General features: G+C 40.0%; 1 pseudogene; it reads left to right on the top strand.

Moving 5' to 3' along the window:
* Positions 1-20,912: 20,912 nt before the first annotated feature.
* LOC101836362 lies at positions 20,913-22,126 on the top strand (annotated as a pseudogene).
* Positions 22,127-22,856: the final 730 nt, after the last annotated feature.

The raw sequence follows: 22,856 nt of genomic DNA, 5'->3' as shown, positions 1-22,856 counted from the left end.
ATGCAGAGGGCAGAGGACATGGCTTTGGTTATTGAGAATGGAAAGTGATGTCCACCTATTAGGAATGATTGGATGCTACACTGGGTTTGGATTCAACTCAAGACCCCTCAAAGACTGGGTAAGCTCTTCACCACCAAGTTTCAGTCTCTAACGTTTTCAATTTACCAGTGAAACATGCCTTGTGATGAACAAGGCAAGTAGACTTAAACATTCAAAGATGCTTTTACTGAAGCAACATCCAGCTGGAGATCTTGAGTACTCCCCAGATTAGAAAAAATGCCTGACTCTCATTAACTATTTCCCTCACACATCAGAGGTAATTCCAACTAATATAAAGTATTACCGACAGAGGACACTTTTCATAGTTGGAAATTGTGAAAAATCATTCCTATGACCACTAGAAAACAGATAATTACATTACAATTCATAACAGTAGCAAGATTACAGTTATGAAGTAGGAACGAAAATAATTTTATGATTGGAGTCATCACAACATAAGAACTATATTAAAGGGTCACATCATTAGGGAGGTTGGGAACTGCTCATTTAGAGGAAGCTGACCTATCAGTTCACCAGCCATTCTCCAAAACTTTCCATCTTACTTCCTTCCCACCATACTCTAAGGAACAGATCTACTTACATATGTACAGTCTGCCAGCAAAGTCTCATTTGAAGCAACTGGAATGAAAATTCCAGATGTGTACATCTTCCATGAGAGGACCACCTGACCGTACTGAACCAGCCCATTAACCACCTTCCTGGCATCAAAAAAGAAATCCTCCAAATTCCAGAACATTTTCTAAAGCAAACATAACCACATCTCATAGTCACGGGTTCTACATCATCCATGGATTCAGAGACCCACAGGTCAAAAATATTTTTAAAATTTTTGCACTATACATGTATCAACTTTTCTTCTTGTCATTATTCTCTAAGTAATTCAATGGTTTAGGTACCATTTACATTGTGTTGATGTTAAAGCTGCTGGAGAGCCAACAAGATGAATCAGCAGATAACGGTGCTGGCCTCCCTGCCTGACCAGCTGAATTGCCTCCCACAAGCTGTCCTCTAACTCCCACTCAGATGCTGTGGCATATGCCACATTCATACATAGGCAAAATAAATGTGTATAAATGTAATTTTAAAAAGTTAAAGGAATCTAGAAGTGATTTTAAATATTTGGGAAGGATGATTCCGGGGTATATGTAATATTAGTTTTTCATTTTATATAATGGACTTGAGCACCCATGCATCAGTATTCAAGAGCATCATGGAACTAGTCTCCCCAGAGATACTAAGTTGTTAATGATATCAAAGAGATAAAATCCAATTATCGATAACTTTAATGAAATACCATACACTATACCAACAAGGAATTTTGCCAAGGAATTTTTTTTGTTTCAAATCATCAAACCCCATTTGAAAGTGCAGACTAAATGCCCTGACACATAGGGTTCTCTCTGCAACTACATCTAGATTGTGTTAGTTTGGATAGACTAAACATCGCTTTAACACTTTAGTGTCTCCTATCCAGGTGACTATATCACTCTTATCATGTATCTTCTCATTTCCCCTTCCCTTCCCTTCCCTTGCATGTACCCTCCTCCCAACTCCTCCCATACTCTCACTGCCTTTCAAATTGATGGCCTCTTTTTCTTTGATTATTATTGTTGCATATATAAATACACGAATACGGTCTGATTATCCATTAGTGTTGCTTGTGAGCACATAATTTCAGAGCTGACCACTTAGCATAGGATGACCAATCAGGGGCTCATCCCTATAATTACTCGCCAACAGCTTTTTGTCTAAAGGCAGAGCCCTGTGTGCTATTTTCCCTCCATGTTTGCATGCTAATTAGTACTTGTTCAGGTTTATTTAGGCAGCCATAGTGTTGAGGTGTCATATGTGTCATTTCTAGGAGTCACACCTCACAGAAGGCTTCCTGGTTTTCTGACTCTTGCAATGTTTCTGTCCCTTCTTTGATGTTCCCTGATCCTTGGGTTGTGTTGTGTAAGTATCCACTGGGACTGGGCACCCTATGATCAGCTGATCTTTGCTTTGCCATCAGTTGTGGTTTCCTGTAATGGTCTCCATTTGCTCCAAACAGAAGTTTCTTTATATGGGGTAAGCGCTACAATTACCTTTGGATGTAAAGGTAAGTTTAGAATACAAGTTAAGACGTATGCTGATTAGAAGAGTGGCAGTAGTAAGCTCTCCTCTTAGATTAATGACCTCACTAGGCCTAGGTAGTTGGTTAGGTTTCTAGTACTGGTCATGATTTATTTCCTGATCTTAAGTCCAATTGGACAGCTATTAGTCATCACCAAGTTATATGTGCCACTATTGCACCTTTAGGGTGCTGGCCATTGATATGGCTCCTAAGTGTTACAACTTGTTTTCCTCCCTTGGCAACTTGCATATCATCTTCTGGAACTATGAAAGCTAGACCTCAGGAATGAGGCTTTTGGGTTAGTTCTACCTCCAGTTCCCTGAGTCCTGAAGTGTGTGGTGTCTTCTGCAATATAGACTTACCTTCAGTCTTTGAGAGGTAACTGAGGGCAATGGCAATATACTATTCTGTTTTTGGAATCATTTGAACTATTCAGTCCAATATATGAAATTCCTTAAGGCTTTATCAAAAACCCTTAGTACTTCCTATTTTTATGATATCTAGTCTAGTAGACAAAAGGTGAAATGTTGATTTTAGTTGACAGTTTTGTAACTACAGCAGTGGGTATTTATACATCTATTAATTGTTTCTGTGTCTTGAAAAACAGCTGTTCAAATCATTTGCTCACTTGTAACTAGGGATATTTGTTTTCTTGTTGCTTAAACATTTTTGGACATTAGTGTATTATCCAATTCTTGAATTGCAAACATTTTCTCATAGTTTGGGTTGCCTCTTCACTTTATGGTTTCCTTTGCTGTTCAGACTCTGCTGTTCAACAAATGTCACTTCCTTGTTTTTGTTTTCATTGCTTATGCTTGAGGGTTCAGATCTGAGAAATCTCTGCTCAGACCAACATCACGGAATTTTATACCTGTGTTCCCTTCTAGCAGATTGATAGTTTGCAATCTTTTTTTTTTCAAGTTGTCAATCCATTTTGACCTAGTTTGGGTTTTGGTTGATTGGTTGGTTGGTTGATTAGTTAGTTGGTTAATTGTGTTTTGCATGACAGGTGGCCACACAGGCCAGAAACATGTGATGCCCCTGAAAATGAAGTTCCAGGCATTTTGAGCTGCCCTGTGTAGGTGCTGGGAACCAAACACAGATCTTCAGGAGCAGCAAGCTCTCTTAACTACTAACCCAATCTCTCCAGTATTTTTCATGGCCTTTCTTACCCTGATAGTTAGAGACCAATTTTGAACTTAGCTTTTCTATTAATTTCTGAAATTTAGTTCTTATGGTGCCTCTTTAAGCTCAGAAATGCTGACATGGAGATTGGGAGTGTATATCAAAAAAGTGAAGTCAAAAAGTGGGCCAGGACTGATATGACACAATATGGTCATGCCTGGACATGAAAATACCACCCAAAGTTCAATGTTATGCTCCTATCTTATGCTCTCTTCCCCCCACTTTCATTTTCTTTCTTCTTTTTCTGTTTTTTCTTTCTTTATAATACTCTGACAAGTACAGTCATTATTATGATGATGGGGGAAAGAATTCTCCCGGAAACACACAGCCTGATACCCATCACATTAGAGACATTTTTTTTTTGTCCTGTAAACTAACTGTGTCCGAATCATTGGGAAAGACAGCAGATATCATTCAGAGTAATGGCAATCTTCCTTTTTGGCTATTGGTGCATTGTGTTTCTTCCTTTGTAGCTAAGTGACAGTTCTTTCTTGTTATTTTTTAAAACCAAAAAGTAAAAGTTCTGTCCTGCTCAGTGGTTGGGGCCAAGGGATAGATTTGGGTTTGGACTGTGAGTTCCTCAGAGGGATTGCCCAGGCAGAAACTGCTGCTGGGGAAGCCTGGTTTTGGTTGCTCTTCTCTGAGGATGCTGGACTTTCATGTCTGTGCAGCTGCAGCTTGGTGCTATGATCATTTCATCTTTTGCTGCTAACTTTGACTCTTAGATTCAATTTTCCTGGTTAATCGACCCTGAAGCCCAGAATTTCTACTCAGTACTCACATTCATCATTTTCTAAATGGACAAGGAATGAACTGTTATTAATGGAACCAAACGCCTGAGAATAATACTGGGCTCAACTGCATAACAAAACAAAAAGTAATCAAACAGGAGTATTGGTCCCTAAGAAAACAGATTTTTAAACACACCACTAAGTGACATCTTCTCATTCCCTGGTGTTTCCTATTTTTTAGAGATCCCTTAGACTATCCAAAGTTAGTTTGACAAATTAGTCCTCTCACCAGACTTACTCATTATCAACCTTCCTGAAAGGGTTTTAGTGAACAAGATTGTCTGCCAATGACAAAGGCATCTAACAGATTTATTTCTCTCAGCATCTATGGAGTCACTTTCATCCAAACAGAATGTGGGGCCTGCTGGGCTCTGGGATCTTGAGGAGTTCACAGCCCATTTGTCACCGTCAGTCTTCCTGTGACATCCCTGACCTGTCCTTCCCCTACTCTCTGAAGTTCCCATCTCTGCTCTCAGAGGCATGGCTCAGCCCATGTCCTACCTGTTTTGCAGAACATATACCTGCCTTCCAAATATAGTGTGATATATTTTAGAAGAATCTATTCCACAAAGACCATAAAACCAAAGCCAATACTTTATAATCAATAAATCTATCACCATATGCTTACCTTCATCTCAGCACAGTCATCAAGATTTATCTCCCATTCTACAAATATATGAGCATAGGGTCTTTCATTTGGGGAACTTTTCAAGAAAGTATTGCCACAGACGCTGAGAAAATGAAAAGACTTCCCTGCCTATTCGCAGCCTTATTGCTTCACTGCACCATTTGCCTCACTGACAACCTGTGCACCAACCAACCAAGTGCCTGTAGTTGATCTAAATGGGAGCCTTGTAAATGCATGTTCCCCTTACCTCCAAGGTTTTACACATGCAGACAACTGTACTTGCAAAACTGTTTCCCCTGCTTCTCTGTTGAGTGACTCTGACTTTTTATGGCTTATGTCTTTTGCCATTGCCTTTTAGGGATCCCTTGCCCTTCAAGGGTAGACTGATTTCCCCATACTCCTGATACTTCTGGTCAAGGAATCAGTTAGTTCAAACTTAGTGACCTACCTTCATTTCCACCTTTATTTTCATCTGTAAGTAAATATCTTTAGTGGGAGGACTGAAACTAACAAATCACTCTAGTTTAAGCATCTAGTGTAACACTGAAAAATATATGATTTGTTAAACTCCAGCATAGCACTGTGAATAAGCCCTTCATTAACACTTTTCTATCTGTGATGGTGATTATAGGCCCTATTCTAAAGGAACTTGCAATTTTGATGAATTCACAACATTTTTTAAATGCATGAATAAAAAAAATAAAATTAATCAGAATTGGATACAATGCTATACTGGCATATAAATAATTACCATAGTGATGGGTCAGGAAAGGGCACAGTGAGAAGAGATATAAAGGGTATGATTGGGTCTGGAGCACAGAGCAGTGGTTCTCAACCTTCCTAACACTGTGACCCTTCAATACAGTTCCTCATGTGTGGTGACCCACAACCACAAAATTCTTAATGTATACTTTATAACTGTAATTTTGCTACTGTTATGAATCATAACATAAATATCTATGCTTCATGATGATCTTAAGTAACCCCTGTGAAAGGGTTATTTGACCATCAAAGGTGCTGCAACCCACAGGTTGAGAACCATTGGTCTAGACTATGAAAGATTTGACTAATGAAAATTAAATTATCAATAGGACAGAATTTAATGATCCAGGGAAGGTGAAATCCAGATGTAAATATTTATATAAAAGAGATAATAACTAGTTCATTAAATGTAGAAGGAAATAAAGAAGAGTTATGTGACAAATTTATTCCATCCAGTGATCATAAAGCATCAATCATGTGGCACTGACTGACCACAAGACTTGACATGTGGCAAACTAAGTAGCCTGAATTCTGCCGTCACAGAGTTTATCCTCCATTGAGTCAGTAAATATGACATATAACTAAATAGATATTCAATCAGAAAATATGTTTGAATACAAGACTTGCTGAGACATAATGCATGATATAAGTCCTGCACTCTCTACTAAAATCTAGAAATCCTGAATTCAAAAATATGCATGATCTCAAGGGTTTTAAGGGATAGGTGACCTAATGTATAAGCAATAACCTGTGGGGGCATAAAATAAGATTAGGATTATGAAAGGAACTGGTGTCATATCAGATTGGGTAGTCAGGTGAGCCTCACTGGAGAGATGGGTCACAAACATCTTTACCCACAAGCAAATCAGCAAAGAAGGGGAGTTTCAGTCAGCCACAAAGAAAGGTGGGAAAATCTGGAGCCAAGCATGACCAAGGCAAGCAACAACAGTCAGAGGCGGTCAGATCCTATGGGTCTCTAAGCCACTTCAAAGAGAGAGGCTGCACATAATCTAACTCCCATTTTAGAAGCATAGTTCCGATTGCTGGGCTGAAAAGAAACTAAAAAAAGTAGGAATTCTGCTATGGTCTAGAAACAAAGCTGTCCCGAATCTCATGCATCACAGTCTTGGCCACCAGGTCTTGGTGCTATTGAGAGCTGATTGCTTGATGAGGACGCCGACTTCATCAGGGGATTAGTGAGCTGAAGAGGAAGGGCAGAAGGAGCCTTTAGGAGATGGTGCCCAGTTGGAGAGATTGGGCCACAGGGCCGTGCTTTTGAAGGTAAATCTGTGCCCATACACTTTGTCTCCTCTTTTCTTCTTTCTATTCCTCCTCCTCTTCCTCCTCCTTCTCCTTCCTCCTCTTTTCTGGCCGCCATGAGGTGAGCAGCTTTGCCCACCACATGCTCTCTGTCATGATGGTTGACATCACCACAGCTTAAGAACAATAAAAGTAGCTGACCATGGGCAGAAACCAAACATTTAAACTCCCTCCATCAAATTGTTCTTGGGTATTTTATTAGTGACACTAACACAAGTGGACCTCTTTTTTTTTTTTTTTTTTTTTTTTTTTTTGGTTTTACGAGACAGGGTTTCTCTGTATTGTTTTGGAGGCTGTCGTCCAGCCAGGCCTCAAACTCACAGAGACCCGCCTGCCTCTGCCTCCCGAGTGCTGGGATTAAAGGCGTGCGCCATCACTGCCCGGCAGAAGTGGACCTCTTAAGACTCTATAATAACCTATAGAGAGGATGGTGACTCAGGCAAGGGCAGTGGGGGACGATGAGAGAGAGTCAGGTTCTAGATAACTTTTAACGATAGCAACAATGAGATGTCTTAACAAGATGGGTCTAAATCTAAGAAGAGAATCTCAGAAGACTGCAGAATCTGGGGCCTTACCATTGGGAGGATGGAGATGCTACTATCTGAAATAGGGAAGGGTAGAGATGAAGCTTATGGAGGAGGGGGAGTGATAAGATGTGGTTTTGCTTATGTTAATTTGAAAAATTCATCAAAACTTCCAAGTGATAAAACGGAGGGGCTGAAGAGATAGTTCAGTGGTTATAAGCACTGGCTGCTCCCCCAGAGGACCTGGGTTTAATTCCCAGCACACACACATGGCTCACAATTTTCACTAACTACAGTTTCAGAGGATCTGACTTCATCCCTTAGCCTCTAAGGACACCAGGCATGCAGGTAAAGACAAAATACCCATACGTATAAAAAATTAAAATGTCATTTTTTATTTAAAGGTTTTAAGAAGGAGTTAGCCTATATTTTATAAACTAAATCAAGTCTGGAATTAAATTAGAGGATTATTGTCAAATCACTGCCAAATTTAAATCCATGTGAACTGACTATAACTAAGGAAGTAAAGTTGGACACAGAAGAGAAGACAACCAAAGATTCCACACTTCAGCAGAAGACAAATATGAGGTGGGAAGGGAATGTTCAAAAAAGTACTTATGGGAAGGGAATGTTCAGGAAGGTACTTAAATGCCTGTAGACTTAAGCAGTGGCTGCAACAAAACCCCCAAATTGTATGAAACTCGACAAAGCAGGAATGCCTCCAGTAAGTCCTGAGCACACATGGGTTGAGAGGTGGAAATAAAGTACCTTCGAAAGTGAAAGCCCATTTCCTGATCTGTAAAGCATTAGCTAGGAATGGAAACAAGAATTTACTAGAGTGCCCCAGCACTCCAGTGCCTAATGTATTCCTGGCAGGTTTCAAATCAACAGTAAAAGCATGACATTCAGACCTAATTCTCATTCCCACAGAGAGGGAATAAATGTAATAAATACTTTCCATTTCTATTATAATAAGCATCAATTATGTTAACAATGGTATTTGATGCTGTGGTTAGGCAGCCTTTAAAAACTGCCAGACCCTGTTCCAAGTGTTTTATGCTTGTTAACTCATTAATCCCCACAAACCTATGAAGTAAGTAACAAATGAGTTAAGGATTTTGCCTGTCTCATATATTTGTAATATAGCCTGGATTTAAACTCCAACGTTTTGATGCCAGTCTCTACTAACTTAATTATTCTGAGACATTCTTAGAATAGTGATCATTGTTTGCTATGAATTGGCTGCAGTAAATTCTAAATAGGGATTCTTTGGGGCAATACAATGACTAACTAAAAACTGACAGAATAACTAGGTTTAGTTAGAGGATACAGACTTGAGTTCATACTCTTCCTCACTTAACCATGTGTCTATGTCTGAATAAACAATTTAAGGACTTTGAATTTGATTCTCCTTGTGTAGAATGGAAACCACTTCAACCTAGCTTTGAAAGATTGTCTGCTTTGCATGGAAATAGTCCCCATACAATTTGATTTTGTTTCACACCAAACATGAGGAGAAACTCTCTAAGAAGACAATGTCTTTGTTACAATGACACCAGCCCCACTCTACAGAATGACAATGTGGTGGTTTGTGTATGAATGGCCCCCATAGGCTAATCTTTGAATGCTTGGTCATCAAGGAATGGCACTTATTAGGAGGTGTGGACTTGTTGGAAGAAGTGTGTACTGGGGGGTAGGCTTTGAACTTTCAAATGCTCAAGCCAAGCCCAGTCTCTCTCTCTCTGTCTCTCTTTCTCTGTCTCTCTGTCTCTCTCTGTCTCTGTCTCTCTCTGTCTCTCTCTGTCTCTCTCTGTCTCTCTCTGTCTCTGTCTCTCTCTGTCTCTGTCTCTCTCTCTCTCTCTCTCTCTCTCTCTCTCTCTCTCTCTCTCTCTCTCTCTCTCTCTCTGCTGCCTGCCAATCTAAATGTAGAACTCTTGGCTCCTTCTCCAACACCATGTCTGCCTGCATGCCACCATGCTTGCTGTCATAACAATAATGGACTAAACCTCTGAACTGTAAGCCAGCCACAATTAAATGTTTTCCTTTATAAGAGTTGCCATGGTCATGGTGTCTCTTCACAGCAATAGACCCTAACTAAGACAGACAAGTTGTTACACCCAGTGCCAAATAAAGAAACCTTTACCTGGTTAGTTTATCCAAGACATCTGTCTCTTGCCTATGCTTCTTCCTTCCCCATTTACTTTTCTTGCAATAGTCACTAATTATCCATATCTTTGATCTGAAATAGCACAGGAAGGCCAGCTGCTCTGTATGCCTGCTTAGCCTCTCACCATCCTGGAGACTCAGGAGGTGGCCTCGGTGACAAGGCTCTGAACTGGAACATATGCAAGCCTCTGATATTAAACTCCATGCCTGCATTGTGTGTGTTTGAAAGCCCCCTACTGCTACAGAAGCTCAATGATTTTTGAGAAAGTGGAAAGAAATGCTTGACAAACCAGTAACCTACAATGGGTTGATTTGATGCATCAAAGGTTTTTCTCTTCCTTGATAATTATTCCATCTGAAGGTACTTCCCTAGTCATGCTAGTTAGGAAGTCACCAAGGAGCTAGAAGTATGTCCTTGCTTCACTGTGGGAGCTGGGAGTGAGAGCTCTCTCCTACCAAGGGTTGAGCTGTTGAATTAGGAGTCATCAGAAGTCAGTCTGCTGGATAAAAAGCTGTGAACCTGACTCATACTTATAAGGTGCAGCTCAACTCTTCTTAATTCGTTTCTACACAATTAACATAGGTAGACTCTCCTGGGATGAATGTACAATGCAACCTGCCTAGTGCCCTTGTTCCCCAGCTTGTCCTAGAACCTGGAACACTACATTGTTTTTCTATATGGTCAAAAATTGAGGATGCAGGGTGGCTTCTCTGGAGTCACCTTTTAGAATTTTCTAAAGTGTGCTCACACAGAATGAAAGGACCATCATATTTTCCATGAGCACCTATCTTAGTGTTCTGTTGCTGTGAAGAGACACCATCACCATGGCAACTCTTATAAAGGAAAGCATTTAATTTGGGCCTACTTACAGTTCAGAGGTTTAGTCCATTGTCATCAAGGCTGGCAACATGGCAACGTGCAGCCAGGCATGTTGTTGAAGAAGTAACTGAGAGTTCTACATATAGATCTACAGGCAGCAGAGAAGAGAGAGCCACTGAGTTTGGCTTGGGCTTCTGAAACCTCAAAGCTCACCCCAGCAACACATTTCCTCCCACAATGCCCTACCTACTACAAAAAGGCCACACCTCCTAATCCTAAATAGTGTCACTTCCTAATGATTAAGCATTCAATATATGACCCTATGGGGGTCATTTTTATTCACACCAACACACCACCTTTCAGATTTCAGTGACACAGCATTTTCACTTCTCAGAAATGGAAATGTTACCTATAAAGGGAAGGAACGACACAGGGAAGAAACAAATCTTTTTAACCTCCAAAATTTGTTGGGAAATAGTTTTTAATGAAAGAACTCTGGATTTTGCTGGTGGTGGTTTAGAACAGACTAATATGTTGAGGGGCTCTTGTTTCAACAAAGATCCCAAATATTATGTTTGAGAAAAGCAAATGAGCTAATTATCCCAATCAAAGCTTTGTGGGCCATCTGGCTCAGCTGGAGGTAGGATATTAAAGAACCCTGCAAAAAGACTGTGTGTGGTATGATGCTCTCCTATGGGGAGAATATGGGGCTGCTAGAGACTCACAATCTCCCTTTCTGTACTTGTGAAAATTGAAAGACTTGAACCATAAATAATCTTCAAGGAGTCCTTCAGAGAGCCAACAGTCTACCTCCATCGCCCAGCAACTACCAAACATGCCATTCCTCCCTTACACACTTGGAGTGTGTTTTTAATTACTTAATATCATGCAGAGCACTCTTGGCAATTATCTAAAGCTGTATCAGTGAGAGCATGAGTTTGATAAAAATAATTGGGGCTTTTAATACCCATTTAGTGGCTTCTTTGTTTCCCTGACATGCAGAGACTTAGATCTTAGACTTAGATGGAAAATATTCTGTCATTTCCTTCACTACCTTTAATTTTTATAATAATTTCAGAGAAGGGTGTGTCTGTCCACTGAGTAACAGAAAGAAAATCAGGTTCTTCCTAAATTCTGTTTTCTTCTTATTTCAGATGATTTTTAATGGATATAACTGACATATGATGGACTAAATATAAAACATACAATTTGATGCTTCCAAAATACATATGCACTAATGAAAAGACCAGCAAAGCCACACTGTTGAACTTTTTACCAGTCTCCCAACTCCCTTGGGCTTCTTTGCAGTCCCTTGCTTTCTCTTTTCTTGCTCCTCTCCACCCTCAAGAACTGTATTAACCTGCAGTTGCTAGCTGCTTCTTTCGTACAGCATAATAATTTTGGGGATGCATCCTCATAGTGTACCTAGTTCATTTCTCTTTTCTATAGCCAGTAAAGAATACACCACAGTTTGTTGATATACCCACCTATTTCTGGTTATTTGGGCAGTTTTGGCTATTTGAAATAAAAGTGGCATATATATGATATAGATTTATATGTTCACATATGACTGAGTTTGATTTTTATATGGGTATTCTGGGGTAACCACCCAGGAGTAAAACTGTCTATGATATGCATATGATTAGAATTTTTGGCAGGTTGCCAAGCCCCTTACCGGGGTGATTAATCTATTCTGTACTCCCACCAAGAATGTACTAGACTTCCAGTTTCTCTGCACTCTCAGCAATACTTTGTGTTGTCCATAGTTTTAATTGAATCCATTTAATACTTGTGGCCCCGTTTTCATGATCATTGAGTTGGGAAATACCGTGCAAGGACTTGGAGCATCAAGAATCCTGTAGTCCATGGGTACCAAGCATACTGAAGATAATTTTGTCCCTCTGTTAACACATCCCCTTTCAAATCTAGCAATTCTCATACATACTGTCTCTAAGCTGCCACTCCCTCTGCTCCACTGTTTTTCCTAAAACCCAAATAGGAAGATACTATACCTGCTGTCTTTGACTTTCAGCACACAGACATTCACCCAACCATGGTGTACAGGCTACCACAAGATACACAGGAGGTTCCTGGTCAGTTAGTTAACAGAAAGACATATTTACATCTCCACCTCCAAGCACCAAGTCTGACAGAACAGGCACTCAGAAAAAAAAAAATGTTTGTTAACTGGGATGAGTCATGACTTAACCCTGGAAGGACAGAGATGTATCTTGTCTCACTTCACTGACGTCATTGATGGCATTTAAACCAGCTTCTCAGATGGGCCTTCCATCTCTTTCCATAGTTTTATCATTACACAAGGCACCTTTTGATACAAATGTAAATTCTCATTAGCAAAGTTTTACACAATCCCAGTCTCTCACTGCAGGCATGCTTTTGACTTACAAAGTATCTTCGACCCCATGGCAGTGATGCAGTTTAGGAGAAAAAGCAGCCATCCAGCAGACCCTGCATTCCCTGGGCTCCCCACTGCTTCCTTAAGCAGCTCTGTGCCTCAGTGGGAAAGGAGCAAAGTCAAGCAAGCCCAGCTCAGTTTCCTCTCATCTTCACCCCGACCAACTAGCCACTGTGATGTGTTAGGCTTTGTCTTCCAAATGAAATGAAATGCTTAACTGAGGCCCATCCAGGATGGCCTAGGTACAGAAGTAGCTCATGGTGTGCTGTCTTTATTTTGAGACAAGCACCAGAAGCACTCATGAAACCAGATGTTTGCCTTCCGCTTATAAGTCCTAGGAAAGTCAAGGAGACACACTGTAAAGTTCCTGGGACACTGGATGGAAAGACGTATTGGGGCGAGGGTAACAACTATCTACAATGGAACAGAGTAATGCTTTAGCCCCACCCACCCATAGAAAAGCACCAATGTAAAGAACCACAGACAAATTTACAGGAGTTCTTAAAATCTGACTTAGGTCCTGATACATTATACACTTATTTCTTTTATATTTCATTTATTTGTTGTTCTGTATCCTAGACACAAAATGTTGGTTTGCCATAGATATAATATAAAATTGAGGAAACAATTTTATTATCTCCCTCAAGGAAATGCCATTATTTTCAGTACTACTGACGGACAATTACACTCAAACCTGAGGGAACAAAGAAAAGAGCAGAAGGAAGTGCCTCAATCTTTTGGCCTTCAGTTGAGAAAGAAGGCCATGGGTGAGCGTGGAGGAGTGGTTGATCACAAAACTCCGAAGGCCATTGCTCAGTCCAGTTACAAAGAGCACTGAGACTGGCGGAAGAGGCACTTCAGAAACAGCGTGTTGAACTGAGATGAGCCTGTGACGTAATCCTGGCAGAATAAAAATATTAACTGGAATACCATCTGCTAGGCCCGCTATTTGTCTGCTACAGAAAAGTTCAAGAACATTTGGGAGACAGAGATAGGGGAGCAGCAAAGAGGAACACCAAGGTGATCTCACAAAGCACAAACTGTCCCACCTAGGGTACCACAAGTCTGTGCTCTCACTTGTTCTTGTAAGCTGTCTTCATAAATGTAAACCAGTGAGCACACCCCACAGCCCCACATATGACCTTGAGATGCTCTAGATGTGGTTGCTTCCTTCAACTTGATAATCACAAAGGGAGGCAAAAGTAAGTCAGCACGTAAAGGAACGGGAATAGGGAGACTAGAGCAATGACTGTGGTTAAGAGCACTTCCTGCTCTTGCAGAAGGCCTGGGCCCCACATGCTAGCACATAACTGTCCAAAATCTAGGTGTGCACACGGTGCATAGGCATGCATACAGGCAACATACTCATACACATAAAATAAAAATAAATAACTCTTACAAACACCTGGGGGTTGATCTTCACCTGAGCATGAGTTTGATTATGGTCACTTTACCCTTGGGAATGTCTGGCTCTCTCATTCCTTGTAACTTGTAGACTGTTTCTAACGGTGCTTGTTTATTTAATTAAGTATGTTTTCTCTTTAGGGCTAATATTGGCTTCCCATTGTCTCAGTTAATAGGTTTTTAATATTTTAAAATCTCAGTTAGGTTTGTTTCCCTTGGCCTTGTTCCACTGAAATTAATCTTTCCTAGTATTTGCAGTTGTGGTAAAGGCCAAGACAAGACCCAGATCACTACAGAGTGATGAGCTGGCCCCCAGATGTGGCCTCTGGCCAAAGAAGTCCAAGTGTTTCTCATTAGAATTGGAATGCACTGTGTTCCTGGTGTGACATTTTTGGATGAAAATGAACTTTGGACTAATGAAGTGAGAAAGGGCTGCACCCAGCAAGGCTAAGGGAGCTGTTTCTGCCTCTGAAGTCGCTATGCCTGGCTCAAGCCCCCTTGACTTCGTCCTTCTAAATAATCTAATGGTTTCTGGTTGCTAGAAAAGTGGCATCTCCTCCTAGCCTCTTTCTTCCCTCTTAACTCACATGAGCTGAAGATGGAGAATGCACTAGAAACTTGACTGTTTCCTTAACAGCTTAGTTCTGCCAGAAAGCACTTTGGACATACAAAGTGGATTCCAATAGTCTGTAATGATAAGAACGCATTGAGCTGGAGTATGTTTTGTCTCTAGGGTATTTGATGCCCGTTTGATAGCTAAAAGAGCTGATACCCACGGGGTTAATTAATGCCCTCTAAAATTACAGTTATTAATGACCAGCCTCCGGAGGAAAATGTTTTCCATCTCTATTCTCTCACATTCTTTTTCAACCCATCCTGCTTCACCCTTCTAATTTCCTTATTTTTAAATTCTGAAAACAACACCACAAAAGGTAGAGACTTTAAATCACATAAAGATTAATATCTTTGTAGTAACTCTCTTGGTAAAAACTTTTTGCAAAAAGCTGTTCCCCCATGTAGCATGTAAGCAGGTTAATACAAAAGACTGGAATGCCCGTGGTATGACCAACACCAAGGTGGGTAGGAGCATACCTTTAGCCTAGCTCCTAGGATTTTGAAAGTCACTAAAGCCTTCTCAGTGATAGATGCCACTGTGAAGGCATACACTAACTCCTCACCCAGCCCCGTAAAATAGCTGCTGTTACAGTCCTAGTATGTACATGACACTGAGGGTGAATAATGACCTTGGAATTTAAGCCTAAACCAGTCAGAATCCAAGTCCAAATATTAATTCTTCCAGTTATGCAGGTTCTTAGTAGCAGGTGAATTAAAGAGGGTATCAATATCCTCTACTTATTTCTTCACTGTCTGCATAATTTGTACAAGCTAGTTGGTGGGGCTGGAGAGCTGGATCAGAAGTTATGAGCTCTAGCTGCTTTTGCAGAGGACCCAAGTTCATTCTGAGCACCCACATGGTGGCACGTAACCACCTGTAATTTCAGTTCTAGAAGATCAAATACACTCTTCTGGCATCCACAGGCACAAGACAAGCACATGGTGCATATACATACATCACACCTAAAGGCAAAACATTTATAAATAAACATAAAATAAAAACAAAATTTAGAGGTACTAAAATAATTAAAAGTATGATATATGACAGTCATTTTGAGCCCCTACCTCCAATTCCCTCCAAACACATTTAAAATCTACACATTAATAAATATCTGGTATTGAATCATGACTCTTGCTAAGTCTAACTGAAATCAGTAATTACACTTGAGCTGAATTCCTGGAGTGAGATTAAAGGGACTGCAGAGAGGCGACAGTTCCATGCCATTAGCATTTGATAAATATTTCCATACTTTTTATCACACGTTGTCTACTGCTCCTCAGGCAGTCTGTTCAACAGCATGCAGGGTTGACATTTAGCCATAAGCTAAGTCACTGACTTCCACAAGGAGCACAAGGCTGCTGTTTTCTCGTACCCATCTTATGGACCAGAAAAAACTATGAAGCACAAACGTCAGGAAATTGCTTTACTTTTTTCAAATAGGTGATTCTGTTGAGAGGGTAAGTTATTTAACTATAAAATTAGCTAATAAGACTTTCCTTTATACCATTAATAAATAAGTAAAATAAAATCCACAGTATCCTAGAATAACTAAATTGTGATTGTGTCTATATTTATGAGCTGTTCCTAGTGTGGAGAAAAAATCCTTTGCATCTGATAAAACCTGTAAAAATGAGGTTTGTTTTTCCAATGCTTCTACAGATGGTGACCCATTTACCAGTGCCAACTGACGAATATGTATAATGAGGAGGCATGCATAGACTTCAAACATCTTAAAAATCAAATAGTCTCTCTTTTAGGCAATTTGAAAGCATTTTTAAAGTGTGAAAACAGGACTGAAGAGATGTCTCAGAATAGAGGGCCTGATTTCAGGAGGACCTGATTTCAAACCCCCAGAACCTACAGGAACAAAAACAAAAACTGGAATATTAACATACTCTGGAAACCATCACAGTAGGCAGAAGGCAAAGACACATGGATTCCCAAAGTTTATAGGCTAGTCAATCTAGCCAAAGCAACGGTTCAGTGAGAGACTCTACCTCAAAATAAAGGTGAAGAGCAATTGAGGAAAAAAATTCAACACTAAGCTTAGGTTCCACATGCATAATCTCCCCACCCACATACACACACAGCACCACATAAATACGCGCACACCAAAAAATGTAAATTAGACTCCTGTTATTGGTCAGAAGTTCAACAAAGTAATGATGACTGTTGGAGATGATGCATTGAAACTTTAACCCCAATTTTAATTTTATACTATTGTTTGTTTTATGTGCACCACATATGCCTGGTGCTCTCAGAGGTCAGAAAAGGGCATCAGATCCCCTGGAATGGGAGTTTTAGATGGTGGGTGCTAGGAATTGATACCAGGTCTTTTGCAAGAGCTTTTAACCACAGAGTCACTTTTCTAGTCCCCAATCCAATTTTAACAATGTCATTTGTAATAAATAAATATCAAATATAAGATGAAAAAGATGAAACTATTCGTCTATTTCTCAACTTTTGGTCCTTAATCTATTTAATGCACAATTAATCCTGTCCTTGTCAATACCAAGTGCATCTATGACTGTTTTTACAACAGACATTTGTATCATTTTCCGTTTGTGTCATTTTTACTAAACAGATGAATCCTGGTAGAAATTCTAGGACTGCAAAAGTTTCTATTAGAAAATGTGTAACTAGGAGTGGGCATTGCATTATCACTACCTCTTCATCTTAATATTTCTGCATAGTTATAATAATGATTAATATTAACCATGTATCACTTGTCATACTAGAAATAATAACATTTTTCAAGAGTTACATCTGAGTTCCAGTCTGGGCTGTACAATAACCTGACTGTGTGACGTCTGGAAAGGAGCCTAACTTCTCTGAGCTTCAGTTCTTCCTATATGCACTTTCCATGCAACCATATCTCAAGAAACTGAGCTTCAATATCACCTGATACCCCAGTGGTTTCTGTTCAGGTCCAATTTTGAGGCCACCAGAAGATGAAAGGGAAAAAAGTGAGATCAAATCTGTTCCCTCCATGCCCAACCCTTCCACTTTCAAGGTATCTTTCCCTACAGCCTCCCCTTGGGGTCCTGAGACCACTCCTTCTCCCCTTATATTCTGAGTTGAGGAACTCCAGCAACTCTATGATTAAACCTTAGAGGCCTGTGTCCCTGTACTGAGATCATCTAGGTAGAATCCCTTGATTTAGCCATTGTTGATCCACATACGTCATATTGTCAACCATTTCCTGCTGAGATCCTAGCTGGCATAGTTCTTCAGGGCTGTTCAGGGGTACAGCTAATTCAGTTTATAGAACTATCGTAAGATAGAGAACATAAGCAGGTTCAGGCATTTGCCTGCCATTCATTATGTATTTGTCTCCCTCAAAATCCCTTGTTTCTCATGCAGAAGTGAATTTGGAATGTGCTGTGGCATAGATTATCAGATTCTTGGTTTAAATTTAAATTTTCATGTGATATCTCTGTCACAAAGGCACAAGTAATAAGATGTTGAAAAACTCAAGAGAAATCCTACTGTGTCAATAGTCAAGATTTTGTTTTCTAGTTTCACAATTCACTAGCCTATTCTATAAATATTTTACCTACACATAGATATATACATAAATATACATATAAGTATTCTTATTTAGGCAGAAAGTCTGAGCAGGGACACAAAAAGGAGAAATTATTCTGAGAGAGAATATCTAGATACTGATAATATCTTACTATAAATTATAATTTAAATAAAATCTTTGATCAAGAAATATTATGGGAGTTTTAGATATAGCAATATGATTTTAGAGTGCAACCAAGCTGCTCATATTTTATTGCAAGCCAAGTTAAACATCTATATATCAATCTGCCATCTATAGCAAACTAAACTGGAATTTCCCTTTCATATATAATATTATCTTGTATATATATGTATATATATATGCCTCTCATACATTTAGAATTTGCCTAGCATATCTGATACTTAGTCATTTTTATTACTTCACAAATCATCTGACTGTTATTATTAAGTAATTATTATCAAGTACAGTTGCATTTATTCAGGAAACCCATTTGGCACCTTCATTTCCAATATAGGCTTGAGTATGATTATAATTGCAAGGAATTGTGTTTAAACAGGCCAGATATTTTAAGAACTCTACAATGATATGCTGCCTTCAGTTGAAAAAAAAAGAGTATTTTAAAAGAGAGTTATAAAAGACAGGAAGACATCTATTGTCCTTTAGGTATATTTCTCATTTACACTATGCTGATGTAATGCTAGGTAACTACTCATCAATTTTATTGTGTTTACAAAGAATTATACTTCATATGTATCCAAAGTTCAATCTTTGATGAGAGATAAGAGTGACACTTAAAGGTGGATAGAAGGATAAGTATTTACAATACAGTTAGGAAGTACACTGGTTTAGGAAAGAGATTGTAGGACACAGCTAGATAGGGCAATTGATTACTTTTCTTCCTCAGAAGACTGCATAACACTTTGAAATGCTGAGGGCCAGTTCTCAGGGAGAAGCCTTTCATATCAATTCCAGCTTTATCCGTGCAAGTTATGTGTCTAACCTTCAAGTTCTGTAAAGTAAACAAGAACAATAGCAATAGCCTATATTATTCTGGAAGGTTCTTCATTTCCCCTGACAACTCAAAGAGAGGTTCCCCATGCCTGACACTGATTTTTGGTAAATGGTCTATTGTTCTTGGAGGAATCATTATCACCCCAAGTGGCATAACTTCACACAAAATGACAATGTGTATATATTTACATATATTTGTATTCTTAAATAGACATAAAATGTCTCCCTATAGTCTTTCAGTCATCCTTATATTACTTATTCCTCCTCCCTTCCTCTCACTCAGTGTTATTCTCCCTCCTTTTTGCATCATATGGAGACTATTACAGAGATCTATAACTGCAAGAACTACTGACTGGAAGAGTTGCAGCTGGTTTATCAGCAATATAACCCCTACACCTAAGGTTCATGAACATTGCAGAGGAGGGGGCAGAAAGATTACAAGAGCCAGGAGACCAGGATATCTGCTGTGGAATACTGTTTTCCATATAATACAGAGAAGTTGCACTCATGAAATCTAACAATATGGTCAACCTAAACAAGATGATCACAATGACGATACCGAGCAACATAACAACATGGATGGGAAATTCTCACAGGGCCCCACCCACAGATGAAGAGCTGCAGGCAATTACGGATTCTGAGAACAGGATAATCTGTCCTCTCCTTGATAGTTTATCCAATCCCAAGTATTCAGCCCTCCACACACATGAGTAACACTAAATGAACTTAGACTGTATTTACATATGTGCATATGTACACTCGTGTATGTGTTTTAACAATAATTATTAAAGAAGAGGACGTCATGAATTTGATAGGGAGGGAGAAGGGCACAGAAGGAGTTGGAGGTAGGAGAGGGGTGGTGGGAATGATGTATTCATGAGAACTCATGGATAAAATTCTCAAAATTAAATCTTAAAAATAATAAAATGACATTTCTAACCATAATAGCAATAGTACATTGAGCTCTTATCAATACAAATAATGAACAGCAATTTCATATGCATGACCTCATGTGACCTCCAACAGTCCCTTAGGAAACTAATGTTACTTTCTTCAACTCAGGAATGAGAAACCAGGAAGCAATTCTGTCAAAGTACAGAATTTGAAATCACGCCTTGGGTTTTTACAGAAACAGGGAGCTTCTTGGCTCTAATTATAGTTTCTCCCCAAATAGGCTTCCATAACCTTTATTCAATATTGATTCTAGTGAGAGGGCTGAGCAGGTAAAGCATTTGCTGTGCAATTGTAAGACCAGAGTTTTTAGATTCCCAGCATGCACATAAGTGCCAGCTGGGCTTGGAAGATTGCCTATTAGCAAAGGATGTGGGAGGTAGAACCAGGAATCCCAGCAGCAATTGACTAGCTAACCCTGCCTCAATAAATAATATAGAGAATGCTTAAGGAGCATGCACAAACTTACACTCACATGCTTATGAACAAAAATACATATACAAAATATAAATTTAAAAAGTAAAATTAGAAAGTTCAATAATCAGCTCTCTGCTCCTCCCTGTTTCAGAGACAGCTGCATCTTCTCATACTGTGCCAGCCTCATCCCTGGGACACTATGGTGAAGGTCGGAGTGAATGGATTTGGCCTTATGGATACCTGGTTACCAGGGCTGCCATAGTGTGGCATCTGTGCCTCGAACAAGTCCAAGGTATCTGGAAATGAAAGACAAGACATCCAACTGCTCTCTCTGTCTCTCTCTCTCTGTCTCTCTCTCTCTGTCTCTGTCTCTGTCTCTCTCTCTCTCTCTCTCAAAGAGGGATCAGGCTTATATACAAGTCTTACAGGACAGTGGAAAAACCCTAGGTGGAAGAAATCCTGTTTTCCTCGTGCTAGATGTTGATGTCCGTGGGGCAACTCAGGGGCAGTAAGCCAGGACTAGAAAACAGGGTGCACCTGTGGCTATCAGCTGGCAAACAACTTAGAGACCCCCTTGGGGGCTAGGGCCCAACACCATAGCATTTGGCAAAGTGGAAATTGTTGCCATCAACGATGCCTTCATTGACCTCAACTATATGGTCTACATGTTCCAGTATGACTCTACCTATGGCAAGTTCAACAACACAGTCAAGGCTGAGAATGGGAAGCTTGTCATCAACAGGAAGACCATCACCATCTTCCAGGAGCCAGATCCCACCAACATCAAATGTGGTGATGCTGGTGCCAAGTATGTTGTAGAGATTACTGGTATCTTTTCCACCATGAAGAAGGCAAGGGCCCACTTGAAGGGTGGTACCTAAAGGGTCATCATCTCCATCCTTTCTGTTAATGCCCCATTTTTGAGAGGTATGAACCATGAGAAGTATGACAATTCCCTCAAGATTGTAAGAAATGCTTCCTGCACCACCAACTGCTTAGTCCTCCTGGCCAAAGTCATCCATGACAACTTTGGCATTGTGGAAGGACTCATGACCACATCCCATGCCATCAATGCCACCGAGAAGACTGTGGGTGGCCCCTCTAGGAAGCTGTAGTGTGATGGCCATAGCCTGTCCACAACATCATGCCTGCTTCCACATGCCAAGGCTGTGGGGAAGGTCATCCCATGTTCCTACTCCCAGTGTGTCCATCATGGATCTGACGTGCTGCCTGGAGAAGGCTGACAACATGAAGAAGGTGGTGAAGCAGACATCAGAGGACCCACCAAAGGGCACCCTGAGCTACACTGAGGACCAGGCTGTCTATAGCTTTAACAGTGATGCCCACTCTTCCACCTTTGATGCTGGGACTGGCATTGCTCTCAAGGACAGCTTTGTAAAGCTCATTTCATGACATATAATCACCCAGCCAAGCACACAGAATATAGTGTCAAATTCATAGGTATGTAATATAAAAGAAGGAGAGAATAAATTTTGATGAAGCAGCTGCTCTAGTAAGTGTTATTTTTATAAATGAACACTTTAAGTGTCTTGTCCTTGGCGATGTTACTAATACTCCTCACACTAGAATACTTCTTGGCCATACTGTCAATCCTATGCTTTTAATTGTTGGTTTAAACTAGAAAAAAAAACAAGTTACCATGTTTGCCACAGAAAAAGAAAATGTGTTTTTTATCCTCTTCCCAACAAGCATTATGATGTTAAAATTTTCTCCATCTTTACTCAAAACATTTACTATTTTAAATCTGTGGGGAGTAATAAGATGCAACAGGAGGAATCCTTATTCCCTTAACTCGGCATCTTAATTAAGGTTACTATTCGATAAAATACTGTGACCAAAGCAAGTTGGGAAGGAAAGGGTTTATCCATGCTTCTGCTTCCACATCACTGTTCATCACTGGAGGAAATGAGGACAAGAATTGAGCAGGACAGGAACCTGGAGGCAGGAGCTGATGCTGAGGCTATGGGTTGTGCCATTTACCAACTTGCCTCCCATGGCCTGCTCAGTTTTCTTTCTTATAGAATGCAGAACCTCTAGTCCATGGATGTTCTCACCTACAATGAGCTGAGTTCTCCCACATTAGCAAAGTGCCCAACATACTTTCCTATATCCAGATCTCATG

The sequence above is a fragment of the Mesocricetus auratus genome, unplaced genomic scaffold (assembly GCF_017639785.1).
Source record: "Mesocricetus auratus isolate SY011 unplaced genomic scaffold, BCM_Maur_2.0 Super-Scaffold_100018, whole genome shotgun sequence".
Taxonomy (NCBI): Eukaryota; Metazoa; Chordata; class Mammalia; order Rodentia; family Cricetidae; genus Mesocricetus; species Mesocricetus auratus.
The sequence above is the reverse complement of the archived record's forward strand: the minus strand, read 5'-3'. Positions and strand labels throughout refer to the sequence as shown.